Source organism: Phocoena sinus, chromosome X, assembly GCF_008692025.1.
Source record: "Phocoena sinus isolate mPhoSin1 chromosome X, mPhoSin1.pri, whole genome shotgun sequence".
NCBI lineage: Eukaryota > Metazoa > Chordata > Mammalia > Artiodactyla > Phocoenidae > Phocoena > Phocoena sinus.
In genome coordinates this window covers 41900655-41920378 of record NC_045784.1, presented here as the reverse complement: position 1 = coordinate 41920378, position 19724 = coordinate 41900655, and the positions used below count along the sequence as shown (strand labels likewise).

General features: G+C 38.3%; 1 protein-coding gene and 1 pseudogene across 4 annotated transcripts in view; one reads left to right on the top strand and one right to left on the bottom strand.

Moving 5' to 3' along the window:
• The window catches only part of JADE3 (jade family PHD finger 3), a 153487-nt gene that overhangs the window by 116428 nt on the left and 17335 nt on the right, over window positions 1-19724 (bottom strand). The window lies entirely within an intron of this gene.
• Window positions 2224-2820, top strand: LOC116747425 (annotated as a pseudogene).

Genomic DNA, 19724 nt, shown 5'->3' with positions numbered 1-19724 from the left:
AAATAAATATCAAAAAAACATCACTTACAGACACTGAAATTTTAATTTCATACAATTTTCACATGTCATCAAATATTATTCTTCTTTTGATTTTTCCAACCATTTAAAAACAGAAAAATCCATTCCTAGCTTATAGGCTGCACGAAAACAGGTAGTGGGACAGATTTAGCGGGCAGGCTATAGTGTACCAATCCCTGCTCAAACCAAGACTTAATGCCTCCCTGAAGGAATTTAAAATATGAGACTTTCCCTGATTTTTTTTAAAAAAAGTAGACATTTCAAACGAGCATCTCACCATTAACTTAAGCTAAAGTTTCAGTTTAGGAGAAGGGACAAATTCTATAAATGCATAGGAACGTATTATAGTAGTGTAAACAGAACTTGAACACTAACTTATAGACCTGCAACTTACTAGGTGTGTAAAACTACAAAACTCACTCATTCTCTCTGGAGCTCAATTCTCTCCATTCTAGTCCATTTGCAACAATCTTCCACATCACTGAAAGGGAGCAGGAGTTACAACTATAATTTACTAATATTAAATTCTGTCTGGGATGTACAGAAAATATTTCTATTTCTACTGTGTGCAGGTCCCTACAAAGCAAAGATACTTTCAAAAGAAGTTTTTTGTCATTATTATTCCAATCTCTTCTGGATCCGGAGCCTATTTATGAGACTTTGAATAGCCTGAGCAGTGAAAAACCCCAAACAGAATAAACCCAAAGAAACCCGTTTCCAGACATATCCAAATCAAACTGTTGAACGTAGTACAAAGAAAAAAATCTTGAAAGCAGCCAGAGGAAAAATACATTACCTTATAGGGGTATAACAATTCGAATTACAGTGGATTTCTTGTATCAGAAACCACGGAGGTCATAAGGAAATGGCACAACATGTTTGAAGTGTGGGGAAAAAAGAACTGTCAACACATAATTCTATATCCAGCAAAAATATCTTTCAGGGATGACAATTTATAGCCAGCAATCTGCTCTAAAAGAACTGCTAGAGGAAGTTCTTCAGCCAGTTGGGAAATTATAGCAGAAAGAAATTTAGCACATTAGGAATGAAGGAACAGCAATATAAATTGTAAAATTTGGGTAGATATAACAGACTGTTCTTCTCTTGAATTACTTAAAATATGTTTGGCAGCTGATAGCAAAAACAATAAGAATGTGTGAAGGGATTTTCAGTATGTGTAGATGTAATATATAAGACAACTATAACATAAAGGGGAGAGGGTAAAGGGACCTACAGGGTGTAAGGTTTCTGCATGACTCCTGAAGTGGTAAAGTATTGATTCTAAGCAGACTGTGCAAGGCTTAATATGTATATTATAATCCCTAGAGTAATCACAAAAGATATGCAAGGAGATAAACTCAAAAATCACAGTAGGGCTTCCCTGGTGACACAGTGGTTGAGAGTCCGCCTGCCGATGCAGGGGACGCGGGTCCGTGCCCTGGTCTGGGAGGATCCCACGTGCCGCGGAGCGGCTGGGCCCATGAGCCATGACCGCTGAGCCTGCGTGTCCGGAGCCTGTGCCTCGCAGCGGGAGAGGCCACAGCGGTGAGAGGCCCACATACCGCAAAAAAAAAAAAAAAAAAAAAAAAAAAAAAAACACAGTAGATTAATTAAAATGGAGCACTAAAAAATGTTCAAATAACCCAAAAGGCAGGAAAGTGGAAAAGAGAGGAAATAATAACAGAGGCATAACACAAAGAAAAGAAATAATAAAATGGTAGGTTTAAACCAAGCATATCAATAACTACATTAAGTGGAATGGTCTAAACATACAATTAAAAGACAGAGACTGTCAGAACAGATTTAAAAAACATGATCCCACCACAAAGACTATAAGAAAATCATTTAAAATATAATGATACAGGTAGATGAAAAGTAAAAGATGAAAAAAGATATGATGCAAATGCTGATCAAAAGAAAGAATTCAGGGCTTCCCTGGTGGCGCAGTGGTTGAGAGTCTGCCTGCCGATGCAGGGTACACGGGTTCGTGCCCCGGTCCGGGAAGATCCCACATGCTGCGGAGCAGCTGCACCCATGAGCCATGGCCACTGGGCCTGCACGTCTGGAGCCTGTGCTCTGCAATGGGAGAGGCCACAGCGGTGAGAGGCACACGTACCACCAAAAAAAAGAAAGAATTCAGAGCAAAGAAAATTACAAGGATAAAGTGGGCCTTTCCGTCTGGTGGCAGCCATCAGGTGAGCCGAGATGGGCACTTGCTAGTACATCCAGGAGCTATGGAGGAAGAAGCAGTCCCACATAATTTGCTTTCTGCTCAGGGTGCACTGCTGGCAGTACCGCCAGCTCTCTGCACTGCAGAGGGCCCTCTGCCCCACCCAGCCTGACAAGGTACACAGGCTGGGCTACAAGGCCAAGCAAGGTTATGTCATATATCGGATTCATGTGCGCTGTGGTGCCCGCAAATGCCCAGTTCCTAATGGTGCCACCTACAGCAAGCCTCTCCATCATGGTGTCAACCAGCTCAAGTTTGCTCGGAGCCTTCATTCTGTTGCCAAGGAGTGAACTGGACGTCACTGTTGGGCCCTAAGGGTTCTGAATTCTTACTGGGTTGGTTACTTTGAGGTTATCATCATTGATCCATTCCATAAAGCTATCAGAAGAAACCCTGTCACCCAGTGGATCACCAAACCAGTCCACAAGCACAGGGAGATGTGGGGGCTGACATCTGCAGGCAGAAAGAGCCGCGGCCTTGGAAAGGGCCACAAGTCCCATCACACTATTGGTGGTTCTCGCCGTGCAGCTTGGAGAAGGCGCAATACTCTCCAGCTCCACCATTACCGCTAATATAAGTAATGTTTGTAAAATTCTTACCTAATAAACAATTTAGGACATTCATGTCCGCTTAAAGGTGTTTTTAAATTTGTCTGTTAAAACTAGTTGTCTCCAGATTATTTCATTGAATGCATTGTCAAATTATGAAAATTAAAGTGCAATAATGTTTGAAGACTTTAAGTGATGGTGTATCTTGTTTCTAATAAGGGAAATGCTTTTGTTTTTGCTTTATTAGGGAGTTGATATGTCCGTGTTTAAAATGCTGTTTGGTACAACAGGGGTAAAATAAATTCTGGAAAAGAGAAGTGCAGAAACTAGCCATGTAGATTTGTTGATGCATGTGATGAAACCTACAGCTTTATTGGGGTGGTGCAATGTTCTGCTGGTTTACTCTAAAGTGGCTGTTTTATGGAGTTTGGCAAGGACAAACTGTTTAAATTGGATTTTCCTTGGAAATGTGAAGGATGTCCTGATCCTTTATCATGATCATACGCAGAAAAACAATGAAAGTTGACTAGGGCCCACATTTTTAGACTTAATCTAATATTCCATTTATGTAACAGCTGCTTCCGAAAGGCGAAAAGTAAAGGAGTGTCACCATTTTTAAGAGAATTGAATAAACCTGTTGCAAGAGGGTTCTCTTACAAATGAAAACATCCTGGTTAACCTAAATTAAACTGCCTTGGCCTCCATGGTACCAATGATGTTCACATAAAAGATGGGAGCTACTGGTTTATTCCCAGGACTGGGATCTGTAGAATACTGAACTTCATGCAAAATAGTCATGGTATTTACACTGGTGTATACTGAAACTGATGGAAATTGAACATTAGGTAAATGAGAAGGGAGTTAATTAGCCCTAAGGTTTGTAAGCTAGTAATGCTAGGATTGGGAAATTGGTGTCCATCAGATACCTTTCAAGTGTGGGAGGACAGAAAAAGCTTGGATCAAAATTTTAAGTGTTTTATCTGTAATATTAGTTTGTGACCATTATGAACTCTCTAAGCCACCACAGAGGGGAAAACAGGGTTGGTTTTATTTAAAAGTAACACTGCTAGCTAAGTCTAATCAGTGCTATTTTGGGTCAAGCCACATTATCCATTCCCATAAGGATACTGAGAAAAGTCATGTAGTTGGTGTCAATACAAGTTCAATTGGTTTCCAATTTTATGTGTTGTTTACAGTTATTTTTTCTCATCCCTGCTCAAACTACCCTCAAGAGCCTCACCATTCCACAAACTTGCCAGGCCACCAGTTGTGGCTGGGCATACCACTACATTCTGCTTGCATCATGTTCTGTTTCCCAGGGTGGATTTGAGTGTATAGGAAATATGGAAGAGGAATTGCCCCAATTCTTGGTTTGCTATCTTAACAGGTAGGTTAATTCTGAAATCTAATTGCTGGTTTTCTTGAACCAATTTTTCTCATATTTTCTTCAAGGGTCTTGCAAGGTCCACTTAATGATTTCCAGAAAACATGTAGCAGGCTCGCAAAACGTTTTGAGACCCAAATTTCTTCCCACTCAAAAAAAAAGTCTTAAACCATATAATTGTGTGTGTAGAGCTTGTTCAACTATACATAATAATAGAATAAATGTCTATTAAACTAAAAAGAAAGGATAAAGTGGGATATAAAGAGACATGTCGTAATGCTAAAAGGGTTATTTAATTCACCCCAAAGACTTAACAATCCTAAATGTGTAAACACCTAACAACATGCTTCAAAATATGTGAAGCAAAAACTGTCAGATCTAAAATTAGAAGTAGAAAAATCCACAATTATAGTTGGAGACTTCAACATTCCTCTCTAATTAATATAGAGAACTAGCAGACAGAAAATCAGCAAGAATATGTAAGAACTGAACACTATTATCAACCAAGTGGAATTAGCTTATATGTACAGAACACTCCATCTAACAATCACAGAATATATATTCTTTCAACAAGATAGATCACATCCTGGGTCACAAAACAAACCTCAAATATAAAAGAACTGAAATCATACAGAATATGTTCCCTGACCATAAAGGAAATAAAATAGAAATCGACAACAGAGAGATAAGAGGAAAAGCTCCAAATACTTGGCTATTGGATATCATATATCTAAATAACCCATTAATCAAAGAGAAACTTTTAAGGGAAATTAGAAAATATTTTTAATTAAAGAAAAATGAAAAAACAACATAACTCAATTTGTGGGCTTAGAGGGAAATTCATAGCAGTAAATGATATTTTAGGGGAAAAAATCTCTCATATAAATACAGGTGACCCTTGAACAATCAGGGGTCAGGGGTGCCAAACCTCTGCACAGTCAAAAATCCATATCTAACTTATTGTCAGCCCTCCCTATCCATGGTTCCTCCATAACCTCAATTCCTCTGTATTGGCACTTTCACATCTGTGGATTCAACCAACCATGTGGATCGTGTAGTACTGTAGTATTTACTATTGAAAATAATCCACATATAAGTGGACCTGCACAGTTCATACCCCTGTTGTTCAAGGGTCAACTGTAATCTAGGCTTCCCCCTTAGGAACCTAGAAAAAGAGCAAAATAAACCCAAAGCAAGCAGAAAAAGGAAATAAGATAAAGCAGAAATCAATGAAGCTGAAAACAGGAAAACAACAGAGAAAAATAAATGAAAACAAAAGCTGGTCCTTTGAAAAGATCAATAAAATTGATAAACCTCTAGCAAAACTGAGAAAGAAAAAAAAAAGCAAATTACCAATATGAGGAATGAAAGAGGAGATTATCACTATAGACCCCGCAGACATAAAAAGATAATAAGGGGATACTACCATGAATAACTCTACACACATAAGTTAGACAACTTAAATGAAATGGACAGACTGCTCGAAAACCACAAACTACTAAAACTCATTGAAGATGAAACAGGTAACCTGAATAATGACCCATCTATTAAGGAAATTAAATTCACAGCTAAAAATCTTTTTTAAAAGAAATGCCCAGGCCCAGATGGTTTCACTGGCAAATTCTAACAAACATTTAAAGAAAAGATAACACCATTTTATAGGCAAGTGGTTATGGCACAGGGACTACAGTCAGACTTCCTGAATTTTAATCTCTGCTCAGCCACTTACTAATTCTGTGCTCTTGGGAAACTGTTCACATTTCTGTGCTTCAGAATGTTTCATTATTGGTTCAAAAGGGGAAAATAATAGTATTGTACTTATAGGATTGATATGAGTATTGAATAAATTATTAAATATAAAGTAAAAAAATTAAAAAAAGAAAAGAACACCAATTCTGCAAGATCTCTTCCAGAAAACAGGAGAGGACAGAATCTTTCCCTACTCATTTTATGAAGCCCTGATACCAAACCCAGACAAACAATACAAAAAAGAAAACTATAGACCAATATCCCTCATGAATATAAAAGCAAATACCCTCAACAAAATATTAGCAAATCTAACAGCAATATATAAAACCCTACAACCAATTGGGGTTTCTCCCAGGAATGAAAAGCAGGTTCAATATTTGAAAATCAATCAATGTAATCAACATATTAAGTCTAAAAAAGAAAAACCAAACGATAATATCAGTTGATGAGGACAAAACCATTTGTCAAAATTCAAAATGCATTCATAATAGAAAACTCTCAGCATAGTAGGAATAGAAGGGAACTTCCTCAACTTGATAAAGAACTTAAAGGTAAAATAAGAAAAAGCTGTGCTCTCTCGTCACTTCTATCAAACATCATACTAGAAGTCTTAGCCTGTGCAAAAAGGGACAAAAAATATATAAAAGGTATACAGATTGAAAGAAAGAAATGAAAGTATCCCTACTCCTAAACAGCATGATTGTTTGCTTAGAATATATCAGAGAAATCTATTTTTTTTAAAGTCCTATAACTAACAGCTTAGCAAGGAAGCAGGGTATAAGGTCAATACAAAAATCAATCATATTTCTATATGGTGGCAATAAACAACTAGAAACGGAATCTTTAAAAAAATATATCATTTACAACAGCTCCAAAGAAATGAAACATTCAGGTATATATCTAACAAAACATGTACAGGATCTCTATGCTGAACACTACAAAACATAGATGCTTCCATGAAAAAATCAAAGAAAATCTAAAGAAATGGAGAAATATGCTATATTCATGTGGTGGAAGATTCAGCATATTAAAGATGTCATTTCTCCCCAAAGTCATCAGATTCATGATTAGATTTAACCTAATTCAAACAAAAATGCCAGTAAGATTCTTTGTAAATATAGACAAGATGATTCTAAAATTTATAAAGAACAGCAAAAGATCTAGAATAGCTAAAACAAATTTTAAAAAGAAGAATAAAGTTGGAGAAACACACTGATTTTAAGGCATAATATAAAGCTACAGTAATCAAGACAGTGGTATTGATGAAGTGATAAAAACAGAACAATGGAACAAAAGAGAGTTAAGATATTGACCTACATAAATACAGGCAACTGATTTTTGAAACAGGTGCAAAAGCAATTTAGAGGAGGAAAGATAGTCTTTTGAACTAACGGTGTGGGAACAATTAGACATCCATATGTAAAAAACAGATCTCCACCTAAACTTCACATCATGGACAAAGATTAACTCGAAATAGGCACATATCTAAATGTAAAACATATAACTACATAACTTTTAGAAGAAAACATAGGAGAAAATCTTCATGATCTAAGGTTAATATAAGAGTTCTTAGACATGAGTCCTTTTAAAAAATGATAAATTGGACTTCATCAAAATTAAAATCTTGCTTGGTGAATGACACCATTAAGAGAATAAAAAACCAGGGCTTCCCTGGTGGAGCAGTGGTTGAGATCCGCCTGCAGATGCAGGGGGCACGGGTTCGTGCCACGGTCCGGGAAGATCCCGCGTGCCGTGGAGCAGCTGGGCCTGTGAGCCATGGCCGCTGAACCTGCGCGTCCAGAGCCTGTGCTCTGCAATGGGAGAGGCCACAACAGTGAGAGGCCCGCGTACCGCAAAAAAAAAAAAAAAAAAAAAAAGAGAATAAAAAACCAAGCCACAGATGTAGAGAAAGTATTTACTGATAAACCACATAAACAACAAAGGATTTTTATTCAGAATATTAAAAAAAAAAAAAACTCTCGGACTTCCCCGGCAGTCCAGTGGTTAAGCCTCCACGCTTCCAATGCAGGGGGTGTGGGTTCAATCCCTGGTCGGGCAACTAAGATCCCACAGGCTGCACGGTGCAGCCAAACAAAACAAAACAAAACAAAAAACAAAACTCTCAAAACACCACAGCAAGAAAACAAACTACCAAATTTAAATTAAAGCAAAATACTCCTCTCAACAAATACTTGAGTAAAATACTCCTCTGATGGGCTCAATAAAAGTCATGAATTTTAATTTAGTTTGGCTAATTGTAAGGGTAAGAGCAACACTACTTCCTGCTCCCTACATCCCAAGGCAGAAGCTGGCCCAAACAGATTATTTTTTCAAAAACATTCTATTGTGAAATATTACAGAATTCTGTTTTAATAATCACCAGGGTAAAAGTAGGTTGAAAAAATTACTCCTACTCCTGTTCTATATCCTCAACCCACTTCACCCCCTCCTCCTTGGTGTTTTAGAATTTTGGTTCAGACTTGCTTTGCAGAGGATTCCCCATGCTGCATGGAAACTTGTCACTTTGGTCTTTGTATGAACGGGCACCATATTTCGATTATTTCTGAGTTTGAGTGTTTATTGGAAGATATTTGTTTCATACCTCTTTCAAAAAGTTGTCAAGCTGATTCAGAATATTTATAAATACCAGTTTGTTTGTGAACCACGTTTTAACCCACCCTTCCTGTTTCTCAGGATGTTTCAAATCTGTATGCATTTCATACTCAGTGGTGTTGTAGATCATTAAATTTTATTAATGTGAAAGAGATCCATTCATTTGCTTGACTCCATTTTAAATCTTTTGGGTGCTGACCGGGCAGAATGCAACCCTCCATTTGGGCTCTATTCTCCATTTTCATCCTGGACAACTGCAAACCAATGATTGACACTGAGTACTAGTTGAGCCTGCTTGGGGAAGGGGGTGAGGGTAGTCAGGGCTGAGCAGTGTCTAGTGCCTGGAACTCACTGAGCATTTGCTGAATCTGTTAATTTGATTATACTATTCAGTAGTGTGAAAAGGCAAGTGTTAAAATAAAACGTGTTAGGGAAAAGGAGGCTCTATCACAACAAGCTGCAGTATATTTTGCCAAAGCTATTAGATTTTTGAGGCAGCTGGTAGTTTATCAATTTTTACTGCTCCAATATAGTTATTTTATGGCCATTACTAGCAAAAGCGGATTACAGGAATAGTGTTTGACAGGAAAGAAGGGCCCAGTGTGAGTCTATTTGTTCTGGATCTCTAAAACAAAGGTTCTTAATGTCATCCTCTCGGTTTATAGATAGAACAGTAACATGATAGGAAAGACATCAGTTTCTCATTTTGTGAGAGTAGTTCCAGAAAGTCTTTCTGCAGTTTTCTTGAGCACCTGCAGAGGTATCCAGTTTTTTTCCTGAAAAGACCTCTTCAGGTACCAGCATGATCACAAAGGTATTTCAAGGTGCTCTTACAGCATTAAAACCAGCAGTCAGTAGTAGATATCTGGGACTTTGTGCAGGATGGGACATGGTCCACAGACAATGTTGTAGGATGTTCGGGGTATAATATATATAATTACAATATAATTTTCAAAATTAAGAACATGACTCACATACAAATACAGAATGAACACATGTCAAAGACTAATTTATTAGTGAGGGACCCAGCATTATGTAAGGCTGATTCAAAGAATATTTGAGAGATTCAGTATATATAAATACTGAAAGTAAAAATGCTAGAATAAGATAGCCAAATTAGATAGAAAAGTGGTTAATGCACTATAGGACAGTTAATCCATAGTCTTTGGGATTATTTCTTCTACCAAACAGAAATTTTTTTCATCTCTACCAGACAAAAAATCTTTAAGTTAACATGTCACTTCAAAAAGTCTGGATCCTAATCATTAGTGAATAATAAGCCAAACAAGGATGTAATCCCCTAGAGAACTAAATAATCCTTGGGTTATTTAGACACACTTGGGTTATAGACACACATCTCTCAGTCAATGCTCCAGAATGACAACGAAAGGACATTTGGTCGTCCTTTTGTATTATTTTTTAAGTTTTAAAATAATTTCTATTAACAGAGGGTTAATAGTTTTATACCTGAGTCTAAGTCTTTGGAAGTAAAATTAAGGTTCTAGGGGGCCCACCTTTGGAATAGTGTAGTAACGCTTCTATATTTTACTTTACACATGTGTTTCAAAATAGTCATTTATTTACCTTTCAAAGAAATCATAGGATCTTAGAAGTCATCTGAGATCCAGTCATCTCCTAGGGCAGGAATGCTTTCTTTAGCAGTCTTGACAGGTAATCATGAAGCATTTGTGCACAAGAAGGAAGGAAACTAACATTACCGAGTGCCTATTATGTACAAATTTATTTTCAAAGGGCCAAATTTCTTTTCTCACAGTAATACATTTAGCCACATTTATCAAATAAATAGATCTCTTCAGCATAATTGCTTTGAATTATACCTTATTTTAAAAATTTGTACACAGTATAATTTACCCTTTTTAATGTACAGTTCAAGTTCTGACAAATACCTATGGTTGTAATTACCACCAAAAACAAAATACAGAACAGTTCCAAGCATAATTTCCTTTTAAATGTCAATTAATCAACAAGCATTTATTGACTGCTGACGTGTCCAGTAGTTACTGGTCAGTCTTTGCAGATAGCAGGAAGAGTGTGAAAAGGTAGGAGAAGTAAAAGATATGATGCCACTCTCCAAGGAACTTCCACAGTCTAAACTGCAGGGCACAGTTGCACACACACAAAACAAGCACAAATAAGCAATCTACTAGGTAATAATCTGCATGACATGTGGGTTCTGGTATTGATACTGCCATCATGTGACCTTGAATAAGCCATTTATTATTATTATTTCTTATCTGGGACTTTCTTTCCTCATTCATAACTAGAAGGGGTTGTCCTAGACAATCTCTTAGGTCTCTCCTAATTGTAAGCACATGTGAATCAGGTAGTGAGGGTTCAGAGTGATGGTGGAAGGTTGGGAAGTTGAGAACAGCTTTATGGCATTGAGGCAGTCCATGGGTTGGCCCCTCAGGGTTTAGTGAATGAAGTAATTAGTGAGGGATGCAGCATGCAGCTGAAAGATATGACCTGTCAAAGGGCTGTGAAGGGAGCAAATGAATGGATGTTGGTCAAGTGGAGTGAAGAAGAACTGCAAGGTGTCATCCTGGAAGACAGTGTTGAGCCCACGCTTTGAACTGTTTGAGAGCCAGGGAGAGACATGAGGATTAGGAAGCTTGGTTGTCTACTAAGTAAAGAGGAGTGACACCTTGATGACAGGGATCCACAGCAATCGCTTACTGACAACCTACCATGAACATGCCCTCTAGATGCCAGGAATACAGCAGTACAAAACCTGCTCTTTCAGTTATTTACTGCTGCATAACAAATCATCCCAAAATTTAGTGACTTAAAATAACAACCATTTTATTTGCTCATAATTCTGTGGGTCAGCAATTTGAGCTAGAATCAGCTGAGTGGTTCTTCTGCTAGTCTTTCCGAGAGTTCCTCATGAAGTTGGTCATCTGGCAATACGACTAGGGTTGAGTATTTAAGATGGCGTCACTCACATGTCTGATGGTTGGCTGCTGACTGGCCTCTCAATATCATCTCTCTTCCTCCAGCAGACTAGCTGGGGCTTCTTCACATGGTTGCTTCAGCGTTCTCAGGGAGAAGAGGAAAGCTACAAGACTTCTTGAGACCTAGGCTCAGAAGTCACCCAGTTACTCATGCTGCATTTATTGGCCAAAGCGAGTTACAAGAACAGCTCAGATTCAAGGAGTAGAGAAATAGACTCCACCTCCTGATGGAAGAAGCTGCAAAGTCACACTGTAAAGTGGTGTATATACAGAAATGAAAAGACTTGGTGGCCATTAAGCACTCTATCACACCATTCCATTTGGGAAAATGAGTGTTAAGCACATAGTCCTGTGGGCCTTGAGAGATGGAAGGAACCACTGAGGTGAAAAAAATGAGCTTTTGAGTGGATTCTGAGAAATGTGCAGATAGAACAAACAGAGGAATGTGGAGAACTTCAGGCAGAGGCAGTACAGACAGAGTGGCAGGACGACTCATGGTATGTTTAGACTCTAGTGAATGCACACTTGGGTGGAGTGGGTAGAGAAGAGCATTTAAGACATAAGCGGTAAGGATGGTGGGAAAGGTTATGCTTGGGTGTGGGGGACTTTACCTGCTAGGCTCTCAGGAGTACAGGCATACCTACTATGCAGTGAGCAGCCAGGAGTACATGGTGGCTTAGTGGCAGGAGTGGGTATGGTGGTGTAGCGAAGACACCTTTAAGAGCCTGCATCATTATGAACAGCAGTTTGGAAGGAAGTTGAGTTTGACCTGGAGTGGCACAGAGATCATGGCAAGAAATCAGCCTAGAGAGTTTCCCTAAAGGCAAGTGCCTACACGGATTCTCCTCAAGGGGCTAAAGGGCATAATGGAGTTTTAAAGGTAGGCTTATTTGGAAGTATAAAAAAATGTTTATCCTGGATTGAATTATCCTAGAGAGAGCTAAATTTAGGTTCATAACACACAAACATACCCTCCTCTCTCCTGTATAAGATTCGACTTTCATGTGAGACAAGTAGGATACAACTGTTTACAGTCAAAGTTTTGTTTGTATTTGAAAAGAAAAAATCCTAGTGCTCTTTAACATTATAAGTGGGCAAGGAATCATGGATGAGGCCAGAAACCATGATGCAGCCAGGGAAAAGCTGCCTGCAGTTTTGACTGTAATATAAACTACAGAGCCATGCTCTGCCCAGGCAGACTGTATAGCCACACTTTTCACAGTGGCAGCATAGGAAAACACCAGTTTTCTTTTGACAATCTGCAAAATGTATATTTCTTTTCCAAACTACTGCTTTCCACAGGATTTATGTGGCCATTAGAACAGGTTATGTGTAATTTTTTTAAATACAAAATGAGAAGTGATGTTTGGTTTGTTAATTAAACAGCAGGCAGCAAATAGATAACCAGCAAGGACCTACTGTATAGCTCAGGGAACTATACTAAATATTTTGTAATAACCTATAAGGGAAAATAATCTGAAAAAGAATACACACACACACACACACACACACACACACACACACGTATCTGAATCACTTTGCTGTACACCTAAAACTAACAAAATTGTAAATCAACTATACTTCAATAAAAAATAAAAAACCAGCAGGCAACAATTCTGTTTCAGGTATTTGTGAGAGACAGAACGTAGAGAATTTGAAGCTCTACTATCACTATGGGAGGGGCAGTCTAGTTGTAAAGCTTCAGGTCATGTGTATACGAAATAGGTCACAGAGTAATTAAGTATGGCATTAGGTGCCAAAGTGAATAAAAAAGACAGGACTTAAAATGAGAGAATATTGGGGCTTCCCTGGTGGCGCAGTGGTTGAGAGTCCGCCTGCCGATGCAGGGGACGCGGGTTCGTGCCCCGGTCCGGGAGGATCCCACATGCCGCGGAGCGGCTGGGCCCGTGAGCCATGGCCGCTGAGCCTGCGAGTCCGGAGTCTGTGCTCCGCAACGGGAGAGGCCACAACAGTGAGAGGCCCGCGTACAGCATAAAAAGAAAAAAAAAAAAAAAAAAATGAGAGAATATGGCACAGAGGATAACATCCAAGTGTGTGGGTTTTGGGGAAATGGAGAATCTCCCAAGCTAGAATTTCCAAGAATTTGGAATTGGCCCAGGCAGGATTGATTGGCAGGAAGAAGAGGACAGGATGATCCAGCTGTGAGGAAAGGCTCCAGGTAAACTCGAGTGTTGGATTGTTGGTGGTATTGGGGGAGGGGAGCCAGTGAGGAAACAGTTCAGAGATGACTTCCCAGTCTGTGTGCTTAAGATTTCTGTTAAACCTAGTTGCCCTGAAATCCCAGGTGAAGAACTGTCCTCAGTTGATGGATTGTGTCATGGGAAAACATTACAAAACAACTGAAACTAATAGGAAAAGAAAGGATATTTAGGTTCCTCTTTACACATACAGGGCTTTATCCACTGTCTAGTAGGTGAATGGGTGGCCCTTTGTGCATACATCATAGGATAGGGAAAAGTTCTCCAAGGGAAAATACATCTCCTCTGCCCTTGGTGCTTGCTCAGACTGAGCCAGACCATAGCATGCAGCAGTTATGCAAGAAAGGGACCTCCACTGCATTTTCTAATGACATAGTATTCTAGGGAGATATCTGAGTGGACATGCTGTTTTTGTCAATTCTCTCCTCAATGTGCTCCTCAAAACTGGGGAGGTTTCCTGTAAAAAGATGTGTTTTCTTTTAGGATCTGAGAAATTATAGATGGTTCATATCACGGGGGTTCCAATAAATCATGCCTCATCAGTGTCCTCAACAGTTAGCTTTTTAAAAAAGTATAAAAATAGCATTTAGTGATTATCCGAATTACTTAATTTTGTGTGGAGGTACTCAGGTTTACACACTTGAGGTCTGTCTACACATAGGCCTGGTATATGGCAACCACTCGAGTGTTAGTTCATTCTGAGCTACTTTCTGCAGCTTCTTTATGAAGTATAGCAATGCACTAAATTTTTGGTGAACGTGATTCTTTAATGTTGGGAGGACAAGTAAAACCATCAAAATGGGGCATCTGGTCCAATCTTTGGATATTATATAGAACTCCCATACATCTAAATGTTCCTAAGGACAACTGAGGACAACATTTAAAATTTCGCCAATGGACACCATGCTTTGAAGGCTTGCCTACGAAACACACCACACCTATGGATTATTATTATTTTTTAATTACTTATCTCCATACCATTTTATTTTATTCTGTTTTTTTAAACAACACTAGAGTATAATTGCTTTCCAATGGTGTGCCAGTTTCTGCTTTATAACAAAGTGAATCAGTTATGCATATACATATGTCCCCATATCTCTTCCCTCATGTGTCTCCCTCCCTCCCACCCTCCCTATCCCACCCCTCTAGGTGGTAACAAAGCACCGAGCTGCTCTCCTTATGCTATGCGGCTGCTTCCCACTAGCTATATATTTTACGTTTCATAGTGTATATATGTCCATGCCACTCTCTTACTTTGTCACAGCTTACCCTTCCCCCACCCCGTATCCTCAAGTCCAGTCTCTAGTAGGACTGAGTCTTTATTCCCGTCTTGCCCCTAGGTTCTTCATGACCAATTTTTTAAGAGTCCATATATATGTGTTAGCATACAGTATTTGTTTTTCTCTTTCTGATTTACATCACTCTGTATGACAGACTCTAGGTCCACCCACCTCACTACAAATAATTCAATTTCGTTTCTTTTTATGGCTCAGTAATATTCCATTGTATATATGTGCCACATCTTCTTTATCCATTCATCCGATGATGGGCGCTTAGGTTGTTTCCATCTCCGGGCTATTGTAAATAGAGCTGCAATGAACATTTTGGTACATGACTCTTTTTGAGTTTTGGTTTTCTCAGGGTATATGCCTAGTAGTGGGAGTGCTGGGTCATATGGTAATTCTATTTGTAGTTTTTTAAAGAACCTCCATACTGTTCTCCATAGTGGCTGAACCAATTCACATTCCCACCAGCAGTGCAAGAGTGTTCCCTTTTCTCCACACCCTCTCCAGCATTTATTGTTTCTAGATTTTTTGATGATGGCCATTCTGACTGGAGTGAGATGATACCTCGTTGTACTTCTGATTTGCATTTCTCTAATGATTAGTGATGTTGAGCATCCTTTCATGTGTTTGTTGGCAATCCATATATCTTCCTCGGAGAAACGTCTATTTAGGTGTTCTGCCCATTTTTCGATTGCGTTGTTTGTTTTTTTGATATTGAGTGGCATGAGCTGCTTGTAAATTTTGGAGATTAATCCTTTGTCAGCTGCTTCATTTGCAAATATTTTCTCCCATTCTGAGGGTTGTCTTTTGGTCTTGTTTATGGTTTCCTTTGCTGTGCAAAACCTTTGAAGTTTCATTAGGTCCCATTTGTTTACTTTTGTTTTTATATCCATTTCTCTAGGAGGTGGGTCAAAAAGGACCTTGCTGTGATTTGTGGCATAGAGTGTTCTGCTTATGTTTTCCTCTAAGAGTTCGATAGTTTCTGGTCTTACGTTTAGGTCTTTAATCCATTTTGAGTTTATTTTTGTGTATGGTGTTAGGAAGTGTTCTAATTTCATTCCTTTACATGTAGCTGTCCAGTTTTCCCAGCACCACTTATTGAAGAGGCGGGCTTTTCTCCACTGTATATTCTTGCCTCCTTTATCAAAGATTAGGTGACCATATGTGCATGGGTTTATCTCTGGGCTTTCTATCCTGTTCCATTGATCTATCTTTCTGTTTTTGTGCCAGTACCATACTGTCTTGATTACTGTAGCTTTGTAGTATAGTCTGAAGTCAGGGAGCCTGATTCCTCCAGCTCCGTTTTTCGTTCTCAAGGTTGCTTTGGCAATTTGGGGTCTTTTGTGTTTCCATACAAATTGTGAAATTTTTTGTTCTAGTTCAGTGAAAAATGCCAGTGGTAGTTTGATAGGGATTGCACTGAATGTGTAGATTGCTTTGGGTAGTAGAGTCATTTTCACAATGTTCATTCTTCCAATCCAAGAACATGGTATATCTCTGCATCTATTTGTATCATCTTTTATTTCTTTCAACAGTGTCTTACAATTTTCTGCATACAGGTCTTGGTCTCCTTAGGTAGGTTTATTATGAGATATTTTATTCTTTTTCTTGCAATGGTAAATCGGAGTGCTTTCTTAATTTCACTTTCAGATTTTTCAATATTAGTGTATAGGAATGCCAGAGATTTCTGTGCATTAATTTTGTACCCTGCAACTTTACCAGATTCATTGATTAGCTCTAGAAGTTTTCTGGTAGCATCTTTAGGATTCTCTATGTATAGTATCATGTCATCTGCAAACAGTGACACCTTGACTTCTTCTTTTCCGATTTGGATTCCTTTTATTTCTTTTTCTTCTCTGATTGCTGTGGCTAAAACTTCCAAAACTATGTTGAATAAGAGTGGTGAGAGTGGGCAACCTTGTCTTGTTCCTGATCTTAGTGGAAATGGTTTCAGTTTTTCACCATTGAGGATGATGTTGGGGCTGTGGATTTATCATATATTGCCTTTATTATGTTGAGGAAAGCTCCCTCTATGCCTACTTTCTGGAGGGTTTTTATCATAAATGGGTGTTGAATTTTGTTGAAAGCTGTCTCTGAATCTATTGAGATGGTCATATGGTTTTTCTCCTTCAATTTGTTAATATGGTGTATCACACTGATTGGTTTGCGTATGTTGAAGAATCTTAGCATTCCTGGGATAAACCCCACTTGACGATGATGTATGATCCTTTTAATGTGCTGCTGGATTCTGTTTGCTAGTATTTTGTGAGGATTTTTGCATCTCTGTTAATCAGTGATATTGGCCTGTAGTTTTCTTTCTTTGTGACATCTTTGTCTGGTTTTGGCATCAGGGTGATGGTGGCCTCGTAGAATGAGTTTGGGAGTGTTCCTCCCTCTGCTATATTTTGGAAGAGTTTGAGAAGAACAGGTATTAGCTCTTCTCTAAATGTCTGATACAATTCGCCTATGAAGCCATCTGGTCCTGGGCTTTTGTTTGTTGGAAGATTTTTAATCACAGTTTCAATTTCAGTGCTTGTGACTGGTCTGTTCATATTTTCTATTTCTTCCTGCTTCAGTCTCGGAAGGTTGTGCATTTCTAAGAATTTGTCCATTTCTTCCAGGTTGCCCATTGTATGTATTGGCATATAGTTGCTTGTAGTAATCCCTCATGATCCCATGTATTTCTGAAGTGTCAGTGGTTACTTCTTTTTCATTACTAATTCTACTGATTTGAGTCTTCTCCCTTTTTCTCTTGATGAGTCTGGCTAATAGTTTATCCATTTTCTTTATCTTCTCAAAGAACAAGCTTTTAGTCTCATTGAACTTTGCTATCGTTTCCTTAATTTCTTTTTCACTTATTTCTGATCTGATCTTTATGATTAATTTCCTTCTGCTAACTTTGGGGGTTTTTTTGTTCTTCTTTCTCTAATTGCACTAGGTGTAAGGTTAGGTTTTTTATTTGAGATGTTCCTTGTTTCTTAAGGTAGGACTGTATTGCTATAAACTTCCCTCTTAGAACTGCTTTTACTGCATTCCATAGGTTTTGGGTTGTGTTTTCATTATCATTTGTTTCTGGTATTTTTTGATTTCCTCTTTGATTTCTTCAGTGATATCTTGGTTATTAAGTATTGTTTAGCCCCCACATGTTTGTATTTTTAACAGATTTTTTCCTGTAATTGATATCTAGTCTCACAGCGTTGTGGTCGGAAAAGATACTTGATATGACATCAATTTTCTTACATTTACCAAGGCTTGGTTTGTGACCCAAGATATGATCTATCCTGGACAATGTTCCATGAGCACTTGAGAAGAATGTGTATTCTGCTGTTTTTGGATGGAATGTCCTACAAATATCAATGAAGTCCATCCTGTTTAATGTATAATTTAAAGCTTGTGTTTCCTTATTTATTTTCATCTTGGATGATCTGTCCACTGGTGAAAGTGGGGTGTTAAAGTCCCCTACTATGATTGTGTTACTATCCATTTCCCCTTTTATGGCTGTTAGCATTTGCCTTATGTAGTGAGGTGCTCCTATGCTGGGTGCATAAATATTTTCAATTTTTATATCTTCTTGGATTGATCTCTTGATCATTATGTAGTGTCCTTCTCTGTCTCTTGTAATAGTCTTTGTTTTAAAGTCTATTTTGTCTGATGAGAATTGCTACTCCCGCTTTCTTTTGATTTCCATTTGCATGGAATATCTTTTTCCATCCCCTCACTTTCAGTCTGTATGCATCCCTAGGTCTGAGGTGGGTGTCTTGTAGACAGCATATATATGGGTCTTGTTTTTGTATCCATTTAGCCAGTCTATGGGTCTTGGTTGGAGCATTTAAACCATTTACATTTAAGATAATTATTGATATGTATGTTCCTATTACCATTTTCTTAACGGTTTTGGGTTTGTTTTTGTAGGTCTTTTCCTTCTCTTGTGTTTCCTGCTTCAAGAGCTTCCTTTAGCATTTGTTGTAAAGCTGTTTGGTAGTGCTGAATTCTCTTAGCTTTTGCTTGTCTGTAAAGGTTTTAATTTCTACATCAAATCTGAATGAGATCCATGCTGGGTACAGTAAACTTGGTTGTAGGTTTTTTTCCTTTATCACTTTAAATATGTCCTGCCACGCCCTTCTGACTTGCAGAGTTTCTGCTGAAAGATCAGCTGTTAACCTTATGGGGATTCCCTTGTGTGTTATTTTTCCCTTGCTGCTTTTAGTATTTTTTATTTGTATTTAATTTTTGATAGTTTGATTAATATGTGCCTTGGTGTGTTTCTCCTTGGATTTATCCCGTATGGGACTCTCTGCGTTTCCCGGACTTGACTGTTTCCCTTCCCATATAAGGGAAGTTTTCAACTATAATCTCTTCAAATTTTTTCTCAGTCCCTTTCTTTTTCTCTTCTTCTTCTGGGACCCCTATAATTCGAATGCTGGTGCATTTAATGTTGTCCCAGAGGTCTCTGAGACTGTTCTCAATTCTTTTTATTCCTTTCTCTGTATTCTGCTCTGCAGTAGTTATTTCCACTATTTTATCTTCTAGGTCACTTATTCATTCTTCTGCCTCAGTTATTCTGCTACTGATCCCTTCTAGAGAATTTTTAATTTCATTTATTGTGTTGTTCATCACTGTTTGTTTGGTCTTTAGTTCTTCTAGGTCCTTGTTAAACGTTTCTTCTATTTTCTCCATTCTATTTTCAAGATGTTGGATCATT